Source organism: Sander vitreus, chromosome 22 (assembly GCF_031162955.1).
Source record: "Sander vitreus isolate 19-12246 chromosome 22, sanVit1, whole genome shotgun sequence".
In the NCBI taxonomy this organism is placed as follows: domain Eukaryota; kingdom Metazoa; phylum Chordata; class Actinopteri; order Perciformes; family Percidae; genus Sander; species Sander vitreus.
In genome coordinates this window covers 3,957,674-3,969,972 of record NC_135876.1, presented here as the reverse complement: position 1 = coordinate 3,969,972, position 12,299 = coordinate 3,957,674, and positions in this window count along the sequence as shown.

The following is a 12,299-nucleotide window of genomic DNA, read 5'->3' as shown; positions in this document are numbered from 1 at the left end:
TATGGTTAGGGTAAGAAAGTCAGGTTTAGCCAATCAGGGATGAGTTCCCGAATGAATATTCATGAGTCTTCCCCTACCATCCTGCAAAAAAAAAAAACTCTCTCTTTTCTCTCTCACCGGTAGCCTCACTCTGTCCCTCTGTTGCGGGGCAGTGGGCCCCTCCCGCATCACTCTCTCTGTCACCTGACTGCAGCTGGATCTCTCTCCTCTCTGACGGAGCTACCAAACTCAACTGTTTCTGTCAAAGATAACGTGTTGTGTCAGGCTTTTATACAAGCTAATGGACGTTAACATTAGAGCTGGCCTGTTAGGTTACGATACAAGGCTCGTAAACCTTGGCTGCGCTGTTTCTTACCTTGCTCTACGTTACTAGTTCCAGCCTTACCGTCACCACCTTTTTCTAAATATTTGTTTAGGGCCTCTACAGGTGCTGGTCATATAATTAGAATATCATGAAAAAGTTGATTTATTTCAGTAATTCTATTCAAAAAGTGAAACTTGTATAATGTATACATTCATTCCACATAGACTGATATATTTCACGTGTTTATTTCTTTTAATTTTGATGATTATAACTGACAACTAATGAAAACACCAAATTCAGAATCTCAGAAAATTAGAATATTGTGACAAGGTTTAATATTGAACACCTGGTGCCACACTCTAATCAACTAATTAACTCAAAACACCTGCAAAGGCCTTTAAATGGTCTTTCAGTCTAGTTCTGTAGGCTACACAATCATGGGGAAGACTGCTGACTTGCTGTCCAAAGACGACCATTGACACCTTGCACAAGGAGGGCAAGACACAAAAGGTCATTGCTAAAGAGGCTGGCTGTTCACAGAGCTCTGTGTCCAAGCACATTAATAGAGAGGCGAAGGGAAGGAAAAGATGTGGTATAAAAAAGTGTACAAGCAATAGGGATAACCGCACCCTGGAGAGGATTGTGAAACAAAACCCATTAAAAAATGTGGAGGAGATTCACAAAGAGTGGACTGCAGCTGGAGTCAGTGCTTCAAGAACCACCATGCACAGACGTATGCAAGACATGGGTTTCAGCTGTTGCATTCCTTGTGTCAAGCCACTCTTGAACAAAACACAGCGTCAGAAGCGTCTCGCCTGGGCTAAAGACAAAAAGGACTGGACTGCTGCTGAGTGGTCCAAAGTTATGTTCTCTGATGAAAGTAAATTTTGCATTTCCTTTGGAAGTCAAGGTCCCAGAGTCTGGAGGAAGAGAGGAGAGGCACAGAATCCACGTTGCTTGAAGTCCAGTGTAAAGTTTCCACAGTCAGTAATGGTTTGGGGTGCCATGTCATCTGCTGGTGTTGGTCCACTGTGTTTTCTGAGGTCCAGGGTCAACGCAGCTGTCTACCAGAACGTTTTAGAGCACTTCATGCTTCCTGCTGCTGACCAACTTTATGGAGATGCAGATTTCATTTTCCAACAGGACTTGGCACCTGCACACAGTGCCAAAGCTACCAGTACCTGGTTTAAGGACCATGGTATCCCTGTTCTTAATTGGCCAGCAAACTCGCCTGACCTTAACCCTATAGAAAATCTATGGGGTATTGTGAAGAGGATGATGCGATGCGCCAGACCCAACAATGCAGAAGAGCTGAAGGCCACTATCAGAGCAACCTGGGGTCTCCTAACACCTGAGCAGTTCCACAGACTGATCGACTCCATGCCACGCCGCAATGCTGCAGTAAATCGGGCAAAAGGAGCCCCAACTAAGTATTGAGTGCTGTACATGCTCATACTTTTCATGTTCATACTTTTCAGTTGGCCAACATTTCTAAAAATCCTTTTTTGTATTGGTCTTAAGTAATATTCTAATTTTCGAAGATACTGAATTTGGGATTTTCATTAGTTGTCAGTTATAATCATCACAATTAAAAGAAATGAACATTTGAAATATATCACTCTGTGTGTGATGAATGAATATAATATACGAATTTCACTTTTTGAATGGAATTACTGACATAAATCAACTTTTTCATGATATTCTAATTATATGACCAGCACCGGTATTTTCTTCTTCTCTTCTTCTCTTTTCTTTCCTTTTCTGAGCACCGGACTTGTGCTGACCGGACATTTTGAGTGTACTGAACTTCAAATCAAATGACAACATCAAATTTTGATCAGTGGCCAAACCATTTTTGTGTTGGGGGTGGGGGGGTTCTTGACCACTATTTCAAGGACAATTAGGAAGAAAACAAATAAAAAGCCTTTATGTAACGCAAATATTACATATGTTTTCCACAAATAGGCCTTTTTTTTTATTTATAATTATTCCATAATTTAGGGTTACGGTTAGGGTAACCCTACCCTGGGCCCAGGACAACAGACCCGTTTGTCCCCCCCTATCGGCGGGCGTGTCTGTCGTATCAGCGGCAGTTGATAGTTGTGTTCAGCCACCAATCGGTGACTGTGAGCCGGCTACAAGCACTGCCAGATGATGGTCCTTTCAGGGGCCATAGTAGTTAAGTTTAGCCAGAAAAAGTGTGCATAATTCTGCCACGACAGTTAATTTGAGGCACCAAAATTACCGTGGTTTGGATTAAAACACAAGAGGAAGAAACACGCATTTCCTGGGTGAAAGGACTTGTTTTCGCACTTCGTCCAAGTAGTGTTGCCGTATCTAGCTGTCAAAAATGGCGGCCGTTCAGCACATGCGCGACTCACATCGAGTAAAGCCCCTGACACACCAACCCGGTGGCTGACCGTCGGCAGAAAAGGCAGTGGGACTGATCAGTCTGCTCCCCCAGGTCCAAAAAGTACCTCGGAACAGACCGAAGCGACGCCGTCTTGAGCATAGGTTCTGCGCATGATACAAAAAGTAAAAACCGGAAATGACGACCGCGTCACGTGGGTCTGGCTTCTCCAGCGGCTTGTTCGAAATACGATCTATTATTTTACGAAAATAGTTCACTGAAACGTGTTTCTGAAAACATTTTAAGCGAGAATAGGCCATACAGTTGCTGAATCTGTCTTCATTTCAGATCGACAAAGGTCAGTCAGTCAAGGTTTGTCACTCATCCCGCTCGTTATTTCCGGGTTAGCACTCCACCAATCAGATTGGTGGAGTGAGTCCGACTGTCCGCCCTCCGACCCAGCAAGTCAGGTCGGCCAAAATGAAGGCTGACAGATGACGGTACGGAACACACCAAACAGACTCGAGTCACCGACCTCGCCAGACTGTCTGACGGACGATTATCGGGTTGGTGTGTCAGGGGCTTAAGGGACTCACATTGTGTCTTGACAGCCATAACTTCCAGTTGCACACTGGAAATATCAAAATCTAATTGCCATGGAGTTTGCTGGCATACATCCTGCCTTGAAATGACCTCCTGATCTTCCCTGTTATGCCACTCAATGGACAAACTGGCTGCAAGAAAAGCAGCAACCAGCAAAGATCAGCATGTATGGTAAACATTTGAGAAGTCACTGTAAATTCTCTCAACACCAAGTAAAATACTGAAAGTTAAAAAGTGACAGGTAAAACCTGTCTGTCACTTTTTACACTCATTAATTAATGCATTAACCACAGGTGTTATGTAACATTATAATAAGCCAAATACAGTAAAACTGTTATGGAAATAACCTTTATCCACACTAATGGAATGACATCTAACAGAATATTTGCTAAATATCACTAGAACCTGAACCAAAACCTCTGGTACAAACTAATCAAATACTCGTCATTTTAAGCTTGACAAAGGCAGAACTTACTACAGGGCTAGCATTGTATTGCAAGGCATTCCTGTTGATTAGTGCGCTGCAGTAGTGCTTAGTATGAACTGAGCAAACTGGCACAGAAAGTATCTATTCAATTCATTTCACCAATACAGAGTGGAGTACAAAGGCATTCTAAAAACAGTGGCTTAAATTCATTCTAGCCATGAAACAAAAAGCCAATACCAAGAGAACATTAATACTTTAGTACATTTAATAATCACCTGTTTGCAGATGCGATTTAATGAATTATTATATGATCACGATTTGTGCAGAAGTAGGCAATATTAAGTAGTTGTATGAAACCAAAACAAAAACCAAACATAACACATCTACCAAAGTACATTAGAAATAAAGCATACCATTCTACTTTGCACTGAGCATGGAGCGGTCCGGCACAACAAAGCTCAGAGGCGCCAACTGTCAGGAGCACTGCGACAAACCAACGGACTGGATGCATTTTGCTCCAAAATGCCCCAGCAAGGTTTCGCCAGGATTTAATACTCATACTGACAACAGCTCAGCTGACTGAGAGACAGAAAATCACAGGATGGTCATGTGCTTTCCTGAAAAGGAAACCGCCTTAATTCAATTTACTTCAGAGGCAGGGCGTAATTTTGGGTCTAACATTGGGGGGGGGGGGTTGAGATCTCCAACTATCTAGGGAGGTCCAAAAGGCGACAAAGGTCAGAAAGAGCCCCAAAGAATTTGAAAAAAAAACAAAAAAATGCGATAAAAACGTCAAATAAGTGTCCAAAAACATTGAAAAGCAACAACAAATAAGGAAAAAGCCCAGTTTTGATTATCAGTAAAGCACATGACCATTGCCAAAATTCTACGCCCCCCCCCATCCCTCCCGTAAATTTCAAATTTGCTTCAGAGGAAGAAACAATAAAGAGAGGCTGCAAAGATGTGGCAGTATGTGATAGAGCAGAAGAGATCCACACGTTTCCCACCTACATGGTATACAGTGTGCCAATGTCTTTGAGACAAAAAACTTCTACGTAATCAAAGAAATGACAGAATATAAAGAAACATTTACTGCAGCAGTCATTTAGCCTGTTCCAGTATACACACCCCAAAAGAGCATACAGTTTCATTTCTGCTTGGTTGCTGAGCACTCTCAACAGTCGTGTCTCTACAAAAGACGATATGTCCCACCCCATCTCACATTTATACCTCAGTAACTGGAATAAGTAATAATGATGCAGAGTGATCCCAGTTAAACTCTTCCACCCTGTCAGCTCTGGACAGACTGCTGTCTTTTACTCATGGGTGAGCACAGTAATGAAAGTATTAACATGGCAAAAACTACCCGAGCACATGACAATCACATCAATGGCCAGACTTGTAGAGTTTATTGACATGCTTCTGTTTCATCGAAAATTTTCGAAGCATTTTCTGTAATTTCTGCTGCTTTTTTCAACTTTTCCGTTGCTTTGTTTTTACACTTTTGTTGCTTTTTTCGACTTTTGTCGCATTTTGTCGACATAAAGCCCTAAAAAGGTCAGAAAAAAACTTCCTTAGCCAACTAAGAGTTTAGCAAATCAAGCAAAACAAAGATTATAAACATTTTTAAAAGCAAATTTATTGTGAACCTAAATTGATATGCGGGCCAGATCAAAATGTGTGAGCGGCCGGGTTCGGCCCGCGGGCCTTGAATTTGACACCTCTGTGCTAGATTTATAAATTAATTTACAGTAGATATGCATCTTGCAAAAATGACAAAAAGGACACCCTCTTCTGTGTTTATAAATTATACATCCATGCTCAATTCGCCAATATTCAACCAGCCCTGAGTACTACCGTATACAATATGCAGATGAATACCACAAATGCCTGGAGATCCCTGTTTAGCGTGGACTGTTGCCGTGTGGACGAGGCAATCTTGGTTTGTGGTCTACATAAGAATCCTAAGAAGGCGGGCTAGGGAAAACAGACACTCTCACAAGATGCTGCCTGGTCGATGAAAGACTGGTATTGCAGAGAATCCACATGTTACACCCTTTCAACCAGAGAGCAATGTAAGTAAACTTCTAAACCACTGGCTTCATTTCAGGCAGTCAAATGAGTTGATCTACATTATGTCCCTCAGTCCATTTAACTAATATCTTTTATCTCACTGTTTTGCACTCATTAGCTTCTTAACTGTAAAACCATGTCTACAACACACAGGGGGTGACCTGGTTGGACTTTTCCTACACAAAAGAGGTATATAGACGAGGTGGCTGCCAAACACATCCTAACGATCTCCTAACGACTGCTAACACTCTAACAATTCCTCACGATTCTTAACAAGTCCTAACATATCCGAACGAGGTCCTAACACAGATCCCAACATTGCTAACAATTGCTGCCTCAACGCACGGTTGTCGGATTGGTGAGTGACCTTAGCCATCATACAGCGTAAGGTTGTCATGCGAATCTTGTCGCTGATTGGATGGCCACCTTTCAGAGAGACTTTTCTTGACGCAGGTATCATTCTACGGTACGTACGTGTTATGATAATAGTAGACTTCAGGGTGAATGTTTAAGTCTATGAGACAGTAGGTTTTGCTAGCTACTTTAGATTAACGTGGTAAACAACGTTGAAAGGGAAATGTAACGACTGAGATAACGTTAACGTTAGCCCTATACGTTAAGCTGGCCACTGTTGTGAACTTTTCTAATTAAACTGCGATACATTTAGTCTCTTTCTTTCTGTTACATTAACACATTAGGATTGTACTACGGTATTTATTTGTGTAAGGTTAATTATTAGATTACTACTACTAGACTACTAACGTAAGCTAGCCGTTTGTTTGTTTGTTTGTATGTTTGATCTGTTTATGTCGTCGTCGTTTAAGAGATTTTTCTACAATAAGTGGTGGTCATCTTAAGCTATGTTTTGTGTCGTTGACCTGACGTGAAAACTGTTAAGGCTTGAGGTGATTTTGTGTGCTTTTTTGACCTCAGGATTAACTTTCTGACTAAAATAAATTGTAAATGAATTACTGTTACCAATGAACATATTTGTCATTTCATAGGGTAATGCAGCGTATTGGTGATTGTCCTCTGACCCCCCTGAAAGGTCAAATTACTGTCCCCAAACAAGACATATTTGGGAAAAGGATCCCCTGCAAGTGTTGATACCACCAGGTAAGCGATGCCATTGAATCATTAAACCTGTGATGTGATGCAAATATACTGGAGAATGGTTTCTCCTCTTTTTTTCAGTGTGAGTATGTAATTATTTGGGTGCAGAGTATTGTTAGGCTTAGGGGAAATGTACTTTAAATGTAAACCCAGTTGTGTTTTTCCCAGTCAGCAGAGAAGGTCAGCTGAGTGCTCCATAGGCCAGTGCTGCAGCTGTAACAAATGAGAGTTCACAGGCCAGTGCAGGCGCAGCAGCTCCAGGTTCGCAGGCCAGTGCAGCAGCTGGGAAAGCTCCTTCTCCACAGGCCAGTGCTGCAGCTGGAACAAGTGAGAGTTTACAGGCCAGTGCAGGTGCAGCAGCTACAGGTTTTCAGGCCAGTGCAGCAGCTGGGAAAGCTGTTAAAGTTCCAGGACCACAAACAGGTGTCAGAAAGGTCCGGCTCTGTGCAGGATGAGCGAGGGGAAGTCTGTCACGTGCTCGCTGTGTAGTCTGGAGGTGATGTGCGAGAACTACACGCAGCACCTGTCACACTACCACGTCCAGGAGCAGTGTGAGCAGTGTGGTGCAAAAGCCCGGGGGACTGTTGGATTGTCACAGCAGAGGAATGTCACCTTTTGACCTGTCCAACAGATCTCCCAGATGTTACTGCTCCTACCACTGCCATAGCCCAAGAGACGACACCGGCAACACAGTGACCCACCCGATGTTCCTGATCCTGTTCCTGCTCCTCCTACAGCCCATGAGACGTCACCAGCACCACCACGACACCCACTCACTCTGCAGCCTCCTGAGGTAAACTGGGTGAGTTTTCTACCAAAGCAGTTCACAGAGTCATCCAGCCAGCTGACCAGGAGTGGATCGCCCACATTTAATATAATAGTACTGGACAGCTGAAACAAAATCTGTCTCAGAACTGGTTTCATCCCCCCAGCCCCACCAAATCCACCTCACCTCCTGATCCACATAATTATTCCGCCAGCGGATGTTCCTGTGGGCTCCAATACAGATGTGGGGCATCCCTCTGAAATGCACCTAGTGTAATAGGAAGATGCACCATTCTGGCATTTACACTAAAGTCAGGGAGGTAATTGACATTGATTCAAAGTATTACCTGGTGGGTGGAGACTATCCAAGGTGCAGCAAATGCATGATTCCCGTCTGCCCTTGGAGCATTGACATTTTAAAACAGCTTGATCCCTCCCACGGTTACAAATTCCCAGCTGTCCTCACAACCCAATTGGCACTGGACAGGAGGTGTGTTGCGATGTTACACCCAAGAACATTAGGGAACAGCTCCAGCTATTTACAGCAAGCCTTGCAGGAGATACACAGTGAGGAGTGGGCTAGGCGGACCATCAACTACCTCACTGATTGTGAGATCCACAAAACGTCCTGTGTCCACCACCAGTCTGAAACTGTGTATCAGCCACCACCACCCTTCAGTCCTCTGCCCCTGGCCCAGTGGTTTGAGACGGTTCATGCCAATGACATTCTGAGTCACTTGACGAGTTGAAGGGTGTCATCACTTCAACGTTTGGTAGAATCTTGAAACTGGACTCTACTAAGAAGGTAAATGTAAACCTATGTTAACTTGATTTCATTCTGTTTGTTAGCATAGCTGATGATTTCTGAGACATTATTTTTTTTTCAGATCACAAAAAAACTGGTGGCATTAAGGGCACAGCCACATGGATGTCAAATATCGGCAATGAATTTGGGCAAGTGCTGAATTCTGTGCTGACCACTGGTGGGGGGCTGGCCTTGATGACCTTTGTCAAGGCATCGTCCAAAGGTACAGAGATGCTGGTGAGTCACAGCCAGATGCCATATACAGTATGTGGACAGAGACTGCTGCAGTGAGACAGGTGTGTTGCCTTCAATTTGTGTTGTGATGTGTCTTATGAATTACATTTGCTAAAACAATAGTTTTGGCAGGAGATCAATGCAGTTGGAACTGGAAACAAATAGAGATGCATTTATTTACTGGCTGTTGCTTATTGTTATAGGGGTGGGTCTAGTTCTCACTTGGTTTCGGCCATGGATGTCAACGGTGAGACTGGATATTTTCCATTTTATGAGGCAGTTCACCAAGGGTCTTACAACGGAGCACCATCCACTGTATGGCACGTTTTGCTCAAAGTTATCCACTTGTATCTTTGAGTGGGACAAAGAGGACATTCACCGCCTCAAAGGGGCCAAGAGGGCAGAATTTAAAAAAACACCAGGGTCACATACCCACTGACTTTCAGGTGTTATCCAGCATCACATCCAGTGAGCTGGTCAAGCACTGCCGCAGGAGAAGGAGGTTGAGGAGACTCGCGTTCTGATCAAGCAACTGCTGGATTCCGTATAGGAGTCCAGCAGTGAGCCCCCCAAGAAGCGGAAAACCAAAGAAAGCTACCACTATTAGTGTAAAATATGTGTTCAGTCAAAGAGCAAACTTACTGGCCCTACATAGTTACGTCGGAAATGGTACTGTCCTGCATCTGGACAGACCATTACAGAGTGGAAGAGCTCATTATAGAATACATATGTACAGTTGTGTTCAGAATAATAGCAGTGTGTTTAAAAAAGTGAATAATGCTCAAAAATCCTTAGAATAGCTTTTAATTCCATAATATCAATGTATTGGGAACACTGCACATTCAATTCCAAATCAAAACATGACCAAAATTGATCAAGTTTGTGTTATACCTTTACAGAAAGTGTTTTTCTTTACAAACTAAAACATTTACTGTATAAACTGAAAAATGTCTCAAGGGTTTGCTTTACTTTGAATCATGCACTTATATTTAGTTGCATAACCATTATTTCTGAGAACTGCTTCACATCTGTGTTGCATGGAGTCGACCAACTTCTGGCACCTGTGAACAGGTATTCCAGCCAAGGACGATTGAACTACATTCCACAATTCCTCTGCATTACTGGGTTTTGCCTCAGAAACAGCATTTGTGATGTCACCCCACAAGTTTTCTATGGGATTGAAGTCTGGGGATTGGGCTGGCCACTCCATAACATCAATCTTGTTCATCTGGAACCAAGACTTTGCTCGCTTACTGGTGTGTTTTGGGTCATTGTCTTGTTGAAAGACCCATTTCAAAAGGCATTTCCTCTTCAGCATAAGGCAACATGACCTCTTCAAGTATTTTGATGTATTGAAACTGATCCATGATCCCTGGTATGCGATAAATAGGCCCAACACCACAGTATGAGAAACAACCCCATAACATGATTTTTGCACCACCATGCTTTACTGTCTTCACAGTGTACTGTGGCTTGAATTCAGTGCATGGGGGTCATCGGACAAACTGTCTGCGGCCCCTAGACCCAAAAAGAACAATTTTTCTCTCATCAGTCCACAGAATGTTGCACCATTTCTCCTTTGGCCAGTCAATGTGTCCTTTGGCAAATTTCAACCTATTCAGTACATGTCTTTTTTTCAGCAATGGGACTTTGCAGGGGCTTCTAGCTGATAGCTTTGCTTCACATAGCCATCTTCTGATCGTAACAGTACTCACAGGTAACTTTAAGACTTCTTTGATTTTCCTGGAGCTGATCATTTGTTGAGCCTTTGCCATTTTGGCTATTCTTCGATCCATTCGAATGGTAGTTGACCGTTTTTTCCCACATTGTTCAGGCTTTGGATGCCATTTCAAGGCATTTGAAATTATTTTGGATGAGCAGCCTATAATTTTCTGCACTTCTTTATATGTTTTCCCCTCTCCAATCAACTTTTTAATCAAAGTCTGCTGTTCCTCAGAGCAATGTCTGGAACGACCCATTTTGCTGAGTATTTCAGTGTGAAATGCACTATAACCAGCATGCACAACATTTGCTTCTTTCCTTCCTTAAATATGGGCCATAATTGACACCTGCTTCTTCACAGAATCAATCACCTCACTAAGTGAACACAACACTGCTATTATTTTGAACATGCCTCTTTCAATTACAGATTCAATTACACAGAATGAGCAGCATGCATGTCATGATTGTTGGGTCTGTTGGTTTTCTATGACTCTACAACACTTACTAGTAAATTATTTGCGATGTAGAAATATCACTTCTACAAAAAAAATTTGATTTATGAGTTTAGTGATGTTGGTCTGCTATTATTTTGAACACAACTGTATATAGTTGTTTTTATAGTTGTTTTTATAATTGTGCTGTACTTTGATGTTCCATAACAAGCTCATACATTGTGTTATTTTTATTGAAAGTGTTTGTGTTATCTTTGTTATGTTTATCTATGTTTATGTTACATTTTGTTACATTACATTTTTTTGGAGTCCTTTGTGTTGTTTAAAAAAAAAAAAAAACACACATTTGGTGTTGGTGTTATAAAAACTCCGGGAACCATCACCTTATCGTGATGGAGAGGTTTGTGTGTCCCTATGAACCTGAGGGCTGTGTTGTCTGGAGCTTTGTGCTCCTGGTAGGGTCTCCCATGGCAAAGTGGTCTCAGGTGAGGGGCCAGACAAAGAATGGTTCAAAAACCCTATGAGAAATCGAGGAAGAGATAGAGTGACCTTGCCCGGAGGAAGCCCGGGGCCCCCGTCTGGAGCCAGGCCCAGATGGAGGGCCCGTCAGTGAGCGCCTGATGGCCGGGTTTGCCACGGAGCCCGGCCAGGCACAGCCCGAAAAAGCTACGTGGCACCTCTCTCTCCATCCCATGGGCCCACCACCTGTGGGAGGAACCGCTGGGGTTGGGTGCGCTGCCACATGGGTGGCGGTGAAGGTCAGGTGAAGGTCAGGGGCCTCGACGGACCAGACCCGGGCAGCAGAGGCTGGCTCTGGGGACGTGGAATAAGGACATGTCCCCAGTGATCGCCATGCACCAAGTGTTTTTAGCTCCAGTAGAAGAACTAATCTCCATTTAAACTAACACGCCCTGAGGACACTAATTGTTGAAGCTTTGTTGATGGAATTCTTTCCCATTCTTGCTTGATGTACGACTTCAGTTGCTCAACAGTATGCATGCCATGGGCACTAACACTCCCCCCATACCATCATAGCTGCTGGCTTTTGAACTTTGCGCTGATACAATTTGGATGGTCCTTTTCTGCTTTGGCCGAAGGACCTGACGTCGATGATTTCCAAAAACAATTTGAAATGTGGACTGGTCAGACCACAGCACACTTTTCCACTTTGCGTCAGTCCATCTCAGATGAGCTCGGGCCCAGAGAAGCCGGCGGAGTTTCTGATGTGTTGTTGATACAGTATATGGTTTTCGCTTTGGATGAGTTTTAACTTGTACTTGTAGATGTAGTGACGAACTGTGTTAACTGACAATGGTTTTCCAATGTTCTTGAGCCCACGTGGTAATATCCTTTACATAATGATGTCGGTTTTGAATGCAGTGCCGCCTGAGGGATCGAAGGTCACGGGCATTCAATGTTGGTTTCCGGCCTTGCCTCCTCTTTTGAATCTT